This window comes from Haematobia irritans, chromosome 4 (assembly GCF_050003625.1).
Source record: "Haematobia irritans isolate KBUSLIRL chromosome 4, ASM5000362v1, whole genome shotgun sequence".
Classification (NCBI taxonomy): Eukaryota; Metazoa; Arthropoda; class Insecta; order Diptera; family Muscidae; genus Haematobia; species Haematobia irritans.
In genome coordinates, this window is record NC_134400.1 from 77,692,428 (window position 1) to 77,710,469 (window position 18,042).

The 18,042-nt window shown below is 32.1% G+C and overlaps 1 protein-coding gene across 2 annotated transcripts in view; it reads right to left on the reverse strand.

Annotated features, from left to right (window-relative positions):
• The window catches only part of LOC142234549 (segmentation protein paired-like), a 373,789-nt gene that overhangs the window by 204,885 nt on the left and 150,862 nt on the right, over positions 1-18,042 (reverse strand). The window lies entirely within an intron of this gene.

The following is an 18,042-nucleotide window of genomic DNA, read 5'->3' on the forward strand; positions in this document are numbered from 1 at the left end:
TGTGTTCATTTATACAACGTTCGCCTTTCATTCATACAATGAATGATTTTCATTCATACAACGTATAAGCTGCATCCATACAATGAATAAATTTCCTTCATACAACGAATAATATTCGTTAATACAACGAAAAGGCTACGTAATAACAACGTAATTATTCGTTAATACTACGAAATGTATTCCATAAAGGGTTTCGTAAATATAACGTAAAATTACGTTGTTATAACGAAATGCTACGTTGGCTGACTTTTAATGAAGAATTTCGTTAATACAACGTAGAAATTCATCGTATTAACGAAACTTTTTCTACCAGTGTACACTTCTCTCTTTTTATTTTTAATATTTAATTATTTCTGCGTTTTGATTGTAACTCCATAATTATAATGGGGTACCTTCATTAGCACTTGTAAGCAGACAAATTTATGTTTGCAAGAAAGACAACATCTCAACCTTTCTAACGCACTATAAAACTCTACCAATACGTTCCAACATAGTAAGTTCTACTCCAGACAACATGGGGCATACATTATATTTAGCAAAGAAAAAAATACGCTTTTGCACACATTTTTCTTAAATAACCCAACAATATTTACAATCGCTGTTAATTTTTACTAAAAGTACATACCTTGACTTAAATTTTACATTTTAAATTGAGTTTATAACTATAAAATCTTTTTTTACCAGCAAAATCTCTAAAGCACCTACACGGACGAAAAAGACTGTTTTTCATATGTTTGGGTATAAACATTATATATTTGGAACTCAAATTTTTAAACACAATATTTTTGAGTGCAAACATATAATGTTCATAAACTAGCATAATATGTTTGGGACATATATGTTAATATGTTAGAACATATTATGTTTGGGACATAAAATGTTTGTAAATATAATATGCTTGAATGCAAACATATATTAATTTAGAAATAGCCCATAAACATATATGTGTTTACAAAGAGAGACAAAGTGTATGCTGGAAGTAAAATAATGAAAGTAACCAATTGGCGCATTACAGATATATATACTCAAAGAAAATTTCATTAAATATAGGAAAAATACTATGTGTGAATATAAACAAGTATAAATTTACATATTATGAGTAAAAATATATATGTTGTGATATAAGACTTCGCCAAAAATTTTATATGCTTAAGTAAAATATTAAAATGAGTATTCGGAGAGAAAATTCATTCGGAACCAAGATAAAATATATTCGAAAAAAAGAGCATGAGTTTTGTTTATCAGTTTCGTCAAAACAAATCGGAACGTAGGACGAGTAAGTCAAAATATTCAAACAAAGGTAATTAAAGGGATCTTCATAAAAACTAACGAAAGGGCACTATACACTGAACAAAAAGCATGTCCGGTTCCAAAGATTGTGTCTCCACTTTAACAATTTTGATATTGATTCCGAACCAAAGAAGCGGAGAATACAAGTAAGGATGCTTTTAAGACACAATTCTCTTTTAAATGGGGTTTTGTGTATTTGACTCTACGAAGCACATTTCAATTTTTCGCTTTTTCAGCTTTTTTTCATATGCTATAAAATGTCCGTTAAAAACAAGACTTCCTGTAGAAATTATGCTATGTTTCAAGTAAAAAATGTCTTTAAAATAAAGTATTGAAAAACATATCCTATTTTTGAATGATTTTTGCCTTGTAGTCAAGATGTAAAAATGCAACAAATTTAAAGACAGTTTCATTAATTTTAAAGAATTTTTCTGAATTATTAAAGTCAAGTTGACCTTAGTCCAAAATTTGTTCTTTCATGTTATGATACCCATTTTTAAGTCAAATCACTTAATTATAACGACAACACGACTTCATTGAAAGAATCGACCTTTGAAGATCTATAAAAACAAAGATTAGTTCCTCTTTATTAATGAGTAGTCCAAGAGGAGTTGACGGATTTTTTCGAAAATAAAAGTGGGCATTGAGTTCGAGTTTTGCCGCTAAAATTATTTCTCATTTTAGCGGCAAAACCAGAATAATATTACAACTTTTTCCGGTAAATTGTATTATAACATGGTGGGGAAAGATCCAAAGCAACAATTCAAAAAGTTTATTTTCTTTAAAAGAAATTATTAAAGAAAAGTAAAAGGTAAACATGGCCATTTTAACGTGATAATGCCAATTTATACCGGCCTTAAGAATTAAATTAAGTACAAAATTATTTGTTAATAAAAATTCATATATTTATTTGTATTTCTAAATTAATGGTGTTACATGCTAGCAAACAATTGTTCACACCAAAATAAATTTATGTGCTGTTTTAAAATTACTGTTTAGAATTTAAATATAATGTGCTTTTGAATGGTTATCGTTAAACTTAGGATTCGATGGAAAAATATTTATATATACTCGACTTCACGTTCTTCTTTTGTAAGAGTTTTTGAATTTCTTCGAAAATTTTAAACTTGTATACAAAAACTTTTATTTGTTACACAATTTTTATTGTTGCAATACAAAAAATAATATTTGATTTGAACTCAGTCCATTTCGTTTATATCAAGCACTTTTCTTTTCTGACTTTAAGTCTTTTATAAAACACACTTTACAATTTCGTAGTAAAAATTTAATATAATAGTATCTAATGCTGAACACCTTTTCGGGAACTTCCGAACGTATCTGGAATATATGTTAAAAATATATTAAGAAAAAAGGTGTTGGTCGAAGCAGGGATCGAACCCAGGTCCCCTGTCACGCAAGGACAGGGGACCTGGGTTCGATCCCTGGACGACCAACCACTGCTCCACGCTGCCAACAAATGTATGTTTAACAATGTTATGTTGTTAAACAATGTTATGTTTGCATCGGCTCGTGGGCGGCTCTTGATGACCATAACAGCTACGTAGGCCAGTGGTTAGTGTGCTGGCTTACAAACTGTGTGGTCCGTTGTTCGAATCCCCGTCCGGCAAAAGGTAAAATTAAAAAAAAATTATAAAATATAATAATTTCTTCTACAATGTTTGTATTACAGAAAAAGGAGCTAAGAACTAAAAAACTCATGGAAGTGAGAAAAATGTGAGGGAATATACAATTAGGCAGAAAACAAATTTGAGCACAATCTTCTTTGGGAGAAAATTCTTCTAAGCATATAATATTTTTGGGTTCAAAATGTTTCCGAACATATTATATGTTCACATAATAACATATAGTTTTTTGGAAGACAACATTATTGAATTTGGATGGAAAAATACAAAATGTTTGGAACTTAGACTACCCAAACATATTATATTGTTTAGACCAATATGCTTTCAAACATATTATATATTGGAAGAAATCAAACATATAAATGTTTGGGCAATACCCAAAAATTTATATGCTTGAAGCAAAATGTGTTTGGGAGTATATGTTACAGAAGCGATTTTTTTGAATGAATTCAAAAAAAATCAATAACAAAGAGTTGCCACTTCATCGGCCTGAAACCGCCAAACGGGTTGCCATATTGTTTTACCATTTTGGACTTGTTTTTGGTAATGTGTTGTCAACTTTTTCGTACCACCAAATATTTAATTTTCACAAGTTCAAAAATTGATTTTATGCGTGAGATTTCAGTCATTATTTGGCCCAATGTGCATTGGCGGGAAACACAGATTTGTACATTAGTGACTTATATCTACTACATTAGAGTTACAATAGAATTTATTTTAATAACAGTACATTTATGGGTAATTTAATTGAAAATGTTTGAATATTTCTGTTTTAAAAATCGTATTGTTGCTTATGCGTTGTATTCCAAATGGTAGATTGATCCAGAGACGTATCGTTGTTACAAATAATTGTCTCTCAGAGTTAACACAATTTATTCTAGGAGGAATTGGTTTCATACCCATATTTGAGCGAGCAAATTTTAGGCGACAAAATAAGTAATCAGGTTCCATTGTTTGTATTATGTTGTGGAGTAGAATTAGATTATTGATGTTTAAGTAGTTTTTAAACGAAGCATTAAAAATTTTATATGCAGATTGAGATATGCTTTCATTTGGCTTCTGTTGAAGACATACCTACACTGTTCGAAAAATATGTTTTTCATATGTTCCGATATAAACAAAATGTGTTTCGGGCACAATTTTTAAACACAATATATTTAAGTGCAAACATGTAATGTTCCTAAACTAACACTAAATGTTTGGGACATCTATGTTAATATGTTAGAATATATTATGTTTGGGGCATGAATGTTTCATAAAAATAATATGTGTGAATGTAAACATATATAAATTTACAAATTTCGAGTAAACATATATATGTTGTGATATTTTATTCAGAGAGCGACAGAGAGAGAGTATAGAGAAAGAAATAGAGATGGAAACCGGGAGGGTTGACGAGAGATATCAACATAACACAGCGAGAGAATCAAAAGAGAGCAATTTCTGTGAAACTGCTTGTATGTTGTTTCGGAAAGTCTAAATATTATTTAATTTGAATACTCGTGTAAAGAGAATAGACATTCGGAAGCGGGCATTAAGTTCGAGTTTTGCTAAAAAATTGAAAAAGGTTATTTTCTTTAAAATGAATTATTAAAGAAAAGTAAAAGGCAAAACAGGGTCATTTTAGAACGATAATGCCAACTTAATACCGGCCTTAAGGGTAAAAATGAAATTAAGTACAAAACACGATAAGTTTTAAATGCATTTAAAATGGTGTTAAATGCTAGTAAAAAACTGTTCACGGCTAACTAAATTTATGTGTATATTATAAAATTATATATGTATGTTTATACTCGACTCCACGTTCTTCTTTTGTTAGAGTTTTTGAATTCCTTCCAACATTTCAAGCTTTTATACCAAAAACAGTTTTTTGCTACAAAATTGTTATTTTTGCAATAAAAAAAATTATCCAAAAGCTCAGTCCATTTCGTTTATATCAAGCACTGTTCTTTTCTGACTGTAAATCTTTAATAACACACATTTCGAAGTTTCATTGTAAAAATTTCATTTAATAATATAAAAATATAAATACAAAAATTAAAAAAAAAAAAATTGGTGTTCGGTCGGAGTAGGGATTGAACCCAGGACTTTTGCATGCAAGGCGGACATGCTAACCACTGCTCCACGTGGCCAACAAATATATGTTTCTGTTGAATAATGTTTTGTTTGCATCGGCTCGTGGGCGCTGCAAACTATGCTATATAAATGTAACTTATAACGATATTTGTCTATTGGTAACTATAACAGCTACGTAGCCCAGTGGTAGTGTGTTGGCTTACAAATTGCATGGTTCCCGGTTCGATTCTCAGTCCAGGCGAAAGGTAAAATTATAAAATTGAATAATTTCTTCAACATTATTTGTATTACAGAAAAAAGTGCCAAGAACTAAAAAATTCGTGGAAGTGAAAATTATGTGAGGGAATGAGCACAATCTTCTTTGGGGAAAATTCTTCCAAGCATATAATATTTTTGGGCTCAAAATGCTTCACAACTTATATGTTCACATAAAACAAACATATTAATGTTTCGGCAGTATCCACTAATATATGTGCTTCCTGCAAAATATGTTTGGAACATATGTTAGAGAAGCGATTTTTTCTGAGGGTGTAGCGATGTCATTAGAAACTATTTTGAGCCTGTGACTATCATGGGAATCACAGTTTCCAAAAACTTCGCTGCTATATAGAAGTACAGGTATTAGGTAAGATTTTGCTAATATCATGCGTATGTCAAATGGCGTGCAGTGCCGTACTGGCCATAAATTTCTTAACATTCCGCACCCAGAGAAATGGTTGGTTGGAATTCGAGCAGGATAACAGAAAGATAGTTCAGATACATTATTTTTAGTTGTGTGGATCATATGTTTGTTATTTCTTTCGTTTGGTCGTTGATATAACCAATAAAATATCAATGCAATCAAATGCTATTACTAACGACCAAATATTGGTCGTTGTAACTCAATTCATTAAAAACAAATTTCATTGTGTACCGCTCTGTTGTGTTGATTGATTTATTTTCCCAAAGTGTCAGCAAAACTGACAAAAAGTCTGTATAGCAGATAATTTGGTTGTTTCAACAGATTTAAAAACTGATTGTTGCTGCAACCAATATTTGGATATATCAACTTCAATACTTCAATGTGAGTAAAATTGTTAAAAAGGTAAGTAGAATATTAAATGTCAATAAATCGATAATATTTTGAAAATTTACATTTCAGCTTAAATATGTATAGTATATACGAATAAAATCTGAATACTGCTAATCCATCCATCGCCAAAACGAAATAAAAAGAAGTAAGTTCATTGTTTCGACTGCTCCTTGATCTCTGATGCGTACCAGTGGATCTATGTTTCGTCAGCCTGAGAGGTATTTTCAAATGTTTCTTGTATCTCATGCACACCAAAACAGTCCTTCAATCTTAAATAATGGATTTGTCTAAATGTATACGCAATGGTAGCCGTTTCGGGACATCTGAACGTTACCCATCAAAAACCATTGGGTCTACGTAGCAACTCACTCAACAACAAAATCTTGGCGGTAGCTACAGGAGGAAAAGAACGTTACGATTATTTCCCCATACACCCCGGCGCACAAAATAGATTCGGAAGATAACTCGAAAGATACATTGCGATTTGAAGGAAACAATAAAATCGGATTTTATATCTAAATATGTATTATTTATGCCTTTATATTATTGAACAATAAAGTACTAAAAATAAATAATGATTTTTTTGCATAATAATCGGGGTACCGATAGCAATTTTATTGGTTGCCCTGATAATTCAAAAGGCAGTTACTTCAAACAATAGTTGGCTGTCATAAAAAAAAACAAATACAATTATATTGGTTGTGACTGCCAATTTTACTGTCAATTGGTTGAGGCAACAAATTCTATCGGTTAGATTCCGGTAGTAGATGGAACCAAATAAATTGGTTGGCAAAAAAATTGGTTGTCACAACAAATTTGTTTTCTGTGTGCGTATATTTTGCCAATGGTTTTGTTAATATGATTGTGCCATGTCAGAGTTGAATTGAATGTTATACCTAAATTAGTAGCAGAATCAACAGAAGGTATAATGCAGACATTGAGTAGCAAGCTTGTATCTTTCAGATCTGATATTTTTCGCTTACACTCTTAGAAAAATATGTTTTTCATATGTTCCGATATAAACAAAGTGTGTTTCGGGCACAATTTTAAAACACAATATATTTAAGTGCAAACATGTAATGTTCCTAAACTAACACTAAATGTTTGGGACATCTATGTTAATATGTTAAAATATATTATGTTTGGGACATAAATGTTTCATAAAAATCATATGTGTGAATGCAAACATATATAAATTTACAAATTTCGACTAAACATACATATGTTGTGATATTTTATCCAAAGCGACAGAGAGAGTATAGAGAAAGAAATAGAGATTAAAACCGGGAGAGTTGACGAAAGATATCAACATAACACAGCGAAAGAATCCAAAGAGAGAAATTTTTGTTAAACTGCTTGTATGTTGTTTCGGAAAACTGTTTTATGATAAGGCCAAAAATTTGATATGCTTCAGTCTAAATATTATTTAATTTGAATAAAGAGAATGTACATTCGGAACCAAGAGAATAGACATTTGAAAAAAATGTGTTTTCGCCTTGAGAGCAGCATTTGATGTATGTGTGGACATGTGTTTTGTTTATCATTTTGGCATTATGGGAACAATTTTTTTCTTGGTGCGTTAAAAGAAATCAGGGGTCTTCATAAAAATAACGAAACGGCACTATACTCTTTTTAGAGTTGGGACAGTAAAATGAAATAAGGAGGAAATAGTGAAAAATTACACAGTAAAATGTATAAAAACAAAGTTTAGTTTCTCTTTATTAATAAGTAGTCCAAGAGGAGTTGACGGACACCTTCAAATATAAAAGCGGGCATTAAGTTCGAGTTTTGCAGCTAAAACAATTTAAAAAGCTTATTTTCTTTAAAATGAATTATTAAAGACAAATAAAAGCTAAAATGCCTTTTATTTGTTAAAAGCTAGTAAAAAACTGTTCACGCCTACATAAATTTATGTTTATATTATAAAATTATTTATGTATGTTACTACTCGACTCCACGTTCTTCTTTTGTTAGAGGTTTTGAATTCCTTCCAAATTTTAAAGTTTTGTACCAAAAACAGTTTTTTGTTACAAAATTGTTATTTTTGCAATAAAAAATAATATTTTATCCAAAAATCAGTCAATTTCGTTTATGTCAAGCACTGTTAATGACTATAAATCTTTAATAACCCACATTTCGAAGTTTCATTATAAAAATTTTATATAGTATAAATATAAATGTGTAAATTAAAAAACAAAAAAGTGTTCGGTCGGAGCAGGGATTGAACCCACGACCCTTTGCATTCAAGGCAGACATGCTAACCACTGCTCCACGTGGCAAACAAATGTATGTTTCTGTTAAATAATGTTATGTTTGCATGGGCTCGTGGGCGCTGCAAACTATGCTATATAAATGTAACTTATAACGATAATTATCTGCTGGTGACCATAACAGCTACGTAGCCCAGTGGATAGTGTGTTGGCATACAAACTGTATGGTCCTCGGTTCGATTCTCCGTGCAGGCGAAAGGTAAAATTTAAAAAAATTATAAAAGTGAATAATTTCTTCAACATTATTTGTATTACAGAAAAAGGTGCCAAGAATTAAAATATTTCGTGGAAGTGAAAATAACGAGTATGTTAGGGAATGAGCACAATCGTCTTTGGGAAAAATTCTTCCAGCCATATAACATTTTTGGGCTCAAAATGCTTCCAAACATATAATATGTTCACATAAAACAAACATATTAATGTTTCGGCATAATCCAATAATATATGTGCTTCCTGCAAAATATGTTTGGAACATATGTTAAAGAAGCGATTTTTTTTGAGGGTGTATACACGGATGAAAAAGACTGTTTTTCATATGTTTGGCTATAAACATTATATGTTTGGAACACAAATTTTTAAACACAATATTTTTGAGTGCAAGCATATAATGTTCATAAACTAGCATAACATGTTTGGGACATATATGTTAATATGTTAGAACATATTATGTTTGGGACATAAAATGTTTGTAAATATAATATGCTTGGATGCAAACATATATTAATTTAGAAATAGCCTATAAACATATATGTGTTTAGTAGCTTGGAGCGCTATTTAACAGGGAGCGATATTGAATTAAGTTGGTGGTTGTTGCCTGTTATTACAAAATTAACATTTTATTTTTCCTTGGGCAATTGATCAGCTACTTCTTTGATCCTTACAAACTGTGTGGTCCACTGTTCGAATCCCCGTCCGGCAAAAGGTAAAATTAAAATAAAATAAAAATCATAAAATTGAATAATTTCTTCTACAATGTTTGTATTACAGAAAAAAGGTGCTAAGAACTAAAAAATCTCGTGGAAGTGAGAAAGATGTGGGGGAATATACAATTAGGCAGAAACAAAATTTTGAGCATTCAGGTCGAAAGCCTATGTTGATAGCACCTATATTACCTGTTTATTTTCATAATTCATTATGATTGTAAATATATAAATAAATAAATAAAATTTTGAGCACAATATTGTTTGGGAGAATTTTTTTTTAGGCATATAATATTTTTGGGTGGAAAATGCTTCCAAACATATTATATGTTCACATAATAACATATTGTTTTTTAGAAGACAACATTATTGAATTCGGATGCAAAAATACAAAATGTTTGGAACTTAGACTACCCAAACATATATTGTTTAGACCAATATGCTTTCAAACATATTATATATTGGAAGAGATCAAACATATAAATGTTTGGGCAATATCCAAAAATGTATATGCTTGAAGCAAAATATGCTTGGGAGTATATGTTACAGAAGCGATTTTTTGTGAGGGTGTATATGGGAATAAATTTTGATTTTGCTGGGTTTATGCAGAGTCCGTTATTCTTGGTCCAGTTGTTGACAAGATTTAAATCGTTGTTTATGTCAGATATGCACTGATGTACATGACTAACTTTCGCGCCAGTACACCCTCAAAAAAAAAATCGCTTCTGTAACATATACTCCCACACACATTTTGCTTCAAGCATATACATTTTTGGGTATTGTCCAAACATTTATATATTTGATTTCTTCCAATATATAATATGTTTGAAAGCATATTGGTCTAAACAATATAATATGTTTGGGTAGTCTAAGTTCCAAACATTATGTATTTTTCCATCCAAATTCAATAATGTTGTCTTCCAAAAAACTATATGTTATTATGTGAACATATAATATGTTTGGAAACATTTTGATCCCAAAAATATTATATGCTTAGAAGAATTTTCTCCCAAAGAAGATTGTGCTTAATTTTTTTTTCTGCCTAATTGTATATTCCCTCACTTGTTTCTCACTTCCATGAGTTTTTTAGTTCTTTTTCTGTAATACAAACATTGTAGAAGAAATTATTCAATTTTATAATTTTTTTAAATTTTACCACACACAGTTTGTAAGCCAGCACATTATCCATTGGGCTACGTAGCTGTTATGGTCATCAAGAGATAATTATCGTTATAAGTCATATTTATATAGCAAAGCTTGCGGCGCCCACGAGCCGATGCAAACATAACATTGTCTAACAACATAACATTGTTAAACATACATTTGTTGGCGACGTGGAGCAGTGGTTGGTACGTCCGCCTTGCATGCCAAGGGTCCTGGGTTCGATCCCTGATTCGACCGACACCATTTTTTTATTTTTTTTTACATATATTTTTTTACGTATATTCCAAATACGTTCGGAATATCCCGAAAAGGTGTTCAACATTACATACTACTATATTAACTGTTTACTACGAAACTGTAAAGTGTGTCTTATAAAAGACTTAAATTCAGAAAAGAACAGTGCTTGATATAAACGAAATGGACTGATTTCAAATCAAATATTTTTTTTGTTTATAAAAAAATTGTAACAAAAAAGGGTTTTGTACACAAGTTTGAAATTTTCGAAGAAATTCAAAAAACTCTTACAAAGGAAGAATGTGAAGTCGAGTAATATATAAATATTTTTCCATCGAATCCTAAAGTTAACGATAACCATTCATAAGCACATTATATTTAAATTCGAAACAATAATTTTACAACCAACACATAAATTTATTTAGGTGTGAACAATTGTTTGCTTTCTTTAATAATTTATTCTAAAGAAAATAAACTTATTCAATTGTTGCTTTGGATCATTCCCCACCAAGTTATAATACAATTTGCTTAAAAAATTTATAATGTTATTCTGGTTTTACCGATGCGAGTTTTGCCGTTAAAATGAGAAATAATTTTAGTGGCAAAACTCAAACTCAATGTCCGCTTTTATTTTCGAAAGTGTCCGTCAACTCCTCTTGGACTACTTATTAATAAAGAGGAACTAAACTTTGTTTTTATAGATCTTACTGTTTAATTTTTCACTGTTTCCCAATGTTTTCATTTTACTGTAACAACTCTAAAAAGAGTACACTGAAAAAAATATTGTCGTGTGGCCAAAGATTTCATGTCCCTAAAATAAGAATACAAATTTTGCTTAGCTTAGACGACGCATTTCTCTAATATAAAGTTTTTTCCGTGTTCAAAAGTCGATAAACTTTTCAATGAAGTCGTGTTGTCCTTATAATTAAGTGATTTGACTTGAAAATGGGTATCATAACATGAAAGAAAAAATTTTGAACTAAGGTCAACTTGACTTTAATAATTCAGAAAAAATCTTTAAAACTAATGAAATTGTCTTTAAATTTGTTGCATTTTTGCATCTTCACTACAAAGCAAAAATCATTACAAAATAGGACATGTTTTTCAACACTTTATTTTAAAGATGTTTTTACTTGAAACATAGCACAATTTCTACTGTCTTGTTTTTATCGGACTTTTTATAGCATATGAAAAAAGCTGAAAAAGCGAAAAAATAAAATTTGCTTCATAGAGTCAAATACACAAAACCCACATTTAAAAGAGAATTTTGTCTTAAAAGTATCCTTACTTGAATTCTCGGCTTCATTGGCTCGGAATCAATACCAAAATGTTTAAAATAGAGACACAATCTTTGGAACCGGGCATGCTATTTTTCAATATATAGTGCCCTTTCGTTAGTTTTTATGAAGATCCCTTTAATTTCCTTTGTTTGAATATTTTGACTTGCTCGTCCTACACTCAAAAAAAAAAAGTGAACTCTCTATTTCACTAAAGCCAATTTAACTTTATTTTAGTTCATAGAAATATTATGTTTGGAAAAAGTTTTCTTTACTCTAATACTTTTTTGTGTACGTTAGTTAAATTAACTAAACCTGAGGAAAAAAATATACTCAAATGAAGCATAAAGATTAACTAAATTCGTGTCTTCCACAAAATAGTTCAGAATTTCTTTAAATTTGTAAATTTTACCAAAAATGCGTCCATCGTGAACTTCGTATGTCACTAAAGACATTTTTGCAATTTTGAACTCCAAGTTTTTCTTCAAACTACAACATTTTCGTTAACAAGTGAAAAAACTTAGTTATGTCTAATAAATTTTCTTGTATTTGTCGAAAAATATTTACTTACTTTTATGACATCGGCGTGATGCCAACGTTTGTAATACTGTTTAGTTAAAATTTTCTACAAATATTCAAAATTTTCTAAAATTAACCAAAAGGTATCTTCCTGGTGGGTTCACTGTTTTTTCAGTGTACGTTCCGATTTGTTTTGACGAAACAAAAAAAAAGTGTCCGTAATGCGAAAATGATAAACAAAACTCATGCTTTTTTAAAGTCTTTTCTCATGTTTCTGAATGAATTTTCTCTCCGAATACTCATTTTAATCTTTTTACTTAAGCATATACAATTTTTGGCGGTCTTATATCATAACATATATATGTTTACTCCAAATTTGTAAATTTATACTTGTTTATATTCACACATAGTATTTTTCCAATCTTTAATGGAATTTTCTTTGTGTATATATATTTTTAAGGCGCCAATTGGTTACTTTCATTATTTTACTTCCAGCATACACTTTATGTCTCTCTTTCTAAACACATATATGTTTATAGTCTATTTCTAAATTAATATATGTTTGCATCCAAGCATATTATATTTACAAACATTTTATGTCCCAAACATAATATGTTCTAACATATTAACATATATGTCCCAAACATATTATGCTAGTTTATGAACATTATATGCTTGCACTTAAAAATATTGTGTTTAAAAATTTGAGTGCCAAACATATAATTTTTACACCCAAACATATGAAAAACAGTCTTTTTCGTCCGTGTATAAAGTTGTACATCATCTGCATACATTTGTATTCTTAGCACATCAGGTAGGTCATTTATGTATATCGAAAATAACATGGGTCCCAGAATAGATCCTTGTGGAACGCCTTTAGAAATTTCTAGAAGACCGGAGCATGTGTTGTCAACAGTTACAGCTCGCATTCTTTTGGAGATATAGGACAAAAGCTTTACTATGATCGAGAAGAACTAAAAATGAAACAATTTTATTGTCCATATTTTGGCGAATGTCTTCAATCACATCTATGAGTGCTGTTGTGCAACTTCTCTTCTTCCTGAAACCAGATTGTCTGTCAGACATTAACTTATTTTCTTCTAAGTATGTTGAGATTTGAATATACATGATTCGTTCTATAGCTTTCGATAACAGTATATGTACGGGTCGGCCGATTTTCCCAAAGTTGGCCATAAAACCCTTATTTATCAATCGATCATCTCCCTCTTGCTTTCGGACAATAAAAATAAACAAGTATATACGGCCGTAAGTTCGGCCAGGCCGAAGCTTATGTACCCTCCATCATGGATTGCGTAGAAACTTCTTCTAAACACTGCCATCCACAATCGAATTACTTAAGTTGCGGTAACGCTTGCCGATGGCAAGGTATCTTAAAACCTCCTAACACCATCTTCTAAATTGTATGTAAGTCCATACGTGGTATATATTAAATCAAAAAAGATCGATCCAATACGTATATAATTCAGTTTGACAAAGTAGACATAAAATTTTGACAAAATTTTCTACAGAAATAAAATTTTAACAAAATTTTCTATAGAAATAAAATTTTCACAAAATTTTCTATAGAAATAAAAATTTTGACAAAATATTCTATAGAAAGAAAATTTTGACAAAAATTTCTACAGAAATAAAATTTTAACAAAATTTTCTATAGAAATAAACTTTTGACAAAATTTTCTATAGAAATAAAATCTTGGTAGATTATTTGTGGCTCGACTGGCAACCATGATTATGAACCGAATAAAATTTTAACAAAATTTTCTATAGAAATAAAATTTTGACAAAATTTTCTATAGAAATAAAATTTTGAAAATGATGAAAATTTTATTATGAATCGAATAAAATTTTAACAAAATTTTCTCTAGAAATAAAATTTTGACAAAATTTTCTATAGAAATAACATTTTGACAAAATTTTCTATAGAAATAAAATTTTGGTAGATTATTTTTGGCTCTAGTGGCAACCATGATTATGAACCGATATGGACCAATTTTTGTGTGATTGGACCAATTTTGGTATGGTTGTTAGCGACCATATACTAACACCACGTTCCTAATTTGAACCGGATCGGATGAATTTTGCTCCTCCAAGAGGCTCCGGAGGTCAAATCTGGAGAACGTTTTATATGGGGGCTATATATAATTATGGACCGATATGGACCAATTCTGGCACGGTTGTTAAAGATCATATACTAACACCATGTTCCAAATTACAACCGGATTGGATGAAATTTGCTTCTCTTGGAGACTTCGCAAGCCAAATCTGGGGATCGGTTTATATGGGGGCTATATATAATTATGAAGCGATGTGGACCAATTTTTGCGTGGCTGTTAGAGACCATATACCAACATCATGTACCAAATTTCAGCCGGATCGGATGAAATTTGCTTCTCTTTGAGGCTCCGCAAGCCAAATCTGGTGATCGGTTTATATGGGGGTTATATATAATTATGGACCGATGTGGACCAATTTTTGTACGGTTGTTAGAGACCATATACCAACACCATGTACCAAATTTCAGCCGGATCGGATGAAATATGCTTCTCTTAGAGGCTCCACAAGCCAAATCTGGGGATCGGTTTATATGGGGGCTATATATAATTAAGGACCGATATGGACCAATTTTTGCATGGTTGTTAGAGACCATATACCAATATCATGTACCAAATTTCAGCCGGATCGGATGAAATTTTCTTCTCTTTGAGGCTCCGCAAGCCAAATCTGGGGATCGGTTTATATGGGGGCTATATATAATTATGGACCGATGTGGACCAATTTTTGCATGGTTGTTAGAGACCATATACCAACACCATATACCAAATTTCAGCCGGATCGGATGAAATTTTCTTCTCTTTTAGGCTCCGCAAGCCAAATCTGGGGATCGGTTTATATGGGGGCTATATATAATTATGGACCGATGTGGACCAATTTTTGCACGGTTGTTAAAGACCATATACCAACACCATGTACCAAATTTCAGCGGGATCGGATGAAATTTGCTTCTCTTTGAGGCTCCGCAAGCCAAATCTGGGGATCGGTTTATATGGGGCTTATATATAATTATGGACCGATGTGGACCAATTTTTGCATGGTTGTTAGAGACAATATACCAACACCATGTACCAAATTTCAGCCGGATCGGATGAAATATGCTTCTCTTAGAGGCTCCACAAGCCAAATCTGGGGATCGGTTTATATGGGGGCTATATATAATTAAGGACCGATATGGACCGATTTTTGCATGGTTGTTAGAGACCATATACCAATATCATGTACCAAATTTCAGCCGGATCGGATGAAATTTTCTTCTCTTTGAGGCTACGCAAGCCAAATCTGGGGATCGGTTTATATGGGGGCTATATATAATTATGGACCGATGTGGACCAATTTTTGCACGGTTGTTAGAGACCATACACCAACACCATGTACCAAATTTCAGCCGGATCGGATGAAATATGCTTCTGTTAAAGGCTCCACAAGCCAAATCTGAGGGTCCCTTTATATGGGGGCTATACGTAAAAGTGGACCGATATGGCCCATTTTCAATACCATCCGACCTACATCGATAACAACTACTTGTGCCAAGTTTCAAGTCGATAGCTTGTTTCGTTCGGAAGTTAGCGTGATTTCAACAGACGGACGGACGGACGGACGGACGGACGGACATGCTTAGATCGACTCAGAATTTCACCACGACCCAGAATATATATACTTTATGGGGTCTTAGAGCAATATTTCGATGTGTTACAAACGGAATGACAAAGTTAATATACCCCCATCCTATGATGGAGGGTATAAAAATATATAGCACATTACTTTTGTTGTGTTACATATCTGTACATATACACACAGAGAAGAGATAGGTTGGAAATCGGTTGAAGCAATGAAATATCTACATTTATAATTAAATATCAATTATCCCAATCGATCTACTATATTTGCAATCACATGCTTGTCTCTACTACCATGATTCGACCATTTCAATAGATTTTCGTTTGTGATAGAAGACAAACAGTTGTAGGAACTAAATATCTCTATTTTAAAAAAATTTGCTTGAATTCGGATCACACAACCTGCCGTAATTAATTGTCGTAACTGTCACATAGAAATCACCACTTACGGATGGTTTTCACAACCGAATGTCTTTTAAATTATTTTTCGGATGTCATTTCTATTTAAATAATTATTTAATGTCGAAAGAATACGTATTTTTAATATTTCCATATTGAAACGTCAGAAATATAACAATAAATTTTCTGAAGAACTGAGACATAGAAATGCACTTTCTCAATGGGCAAGAAGTCAAATATTCAGGGAAATCAGGTCAAGATAGCGTGAGAAGTGAAAGCGATGGGATTGGAAACATCATGTAGGTCCTGATTATTTTATATGCCCGAAAACGGATTGGGATATACCCCAATTTCCACTTCAATATGTTTAATTGGTAAATATCTTTGCATAGGAAGTCGGATACATTTGTATACCATGGGCCCATTGTACTGCGGGATACCAGTTTTATATACCAAGTGATGCAGTTTCTACAGCTAAAGGGTGATTTGTTAAGAGCTTGATAACTTTAAAAAAAAAAAAAACGCATAAAATTTGCAAAATCTCATCGGTTCTTTATTTGAAACGTTAGATTGGTCCATGACATTTACTTTTTGAAGATAATTTCATTTAAATGTTGACCGCGGCTGCGTCTTAGGTGGTCCATTCGGAAAGTCCAATTTTGGGCAACTTTTTCGAGCATTTCGGCCGGAATAGCCCGAATTTCTTCGGAAATGTTGTCTTCCAAAGCTGGAATAGTTGCTGGCTTATTTCTGTAGACTTTAGACTTGACGTAGCCCCACAAAAAATAGTCTAAAGGCGTCAAATCGCATGATCTTGGTGGCCAACTTACCGGTCCATTTCTTGAGATGAATTGTTCTCCGAAGTTTTCCCTCAAAATGGCCATAGAATCGCGAGCTGTGTGGCATGTAGCGCCATCTTGTTGAAACCACATGTCAACCAAGTTCAGTTCTTCCATTTTTGGCAACAAAAAGTTTGTTAGCATCGAACGATAGCGATCGCCATTCACCGTAACGTTGCGTCCAACAGCATCTTTGAAAAAATACGGTCCAATGATTCCACCAGCGTACAAACCACACCAAACAGTGCATTTTTCGGGATGCATGGGCAGTTCTTGAACGGCTTCTGGTTGCTCTTCACTCCAAATGCGGCAATTTTGCTTATTTACGTAGCCATTCAACCAGAAATGAGCCTCATCGCTGAACAAAATTTGTCGATAAAAAAGCGGATTTTCTGCCAACTTTTCTAGGGCCCATTCACTGAAAATTCGACGTTGTGGCAGATCGTTCGGCTTCAGTTCTTGCACGAGCTGTATTTTATACGGTTTTACACCAAGATCTTTGCGTAAAATCTTCCATGTGGTCGAATAACACAAACCCAATTGCTGCGAACGGCGACGAATCGACATTTCACGGTCTTCAGCAACACTCTCAGAAACAGACGCAATATTCTCTTCTGTACGCACTGTACGCATTCGTGTGGTTGGTT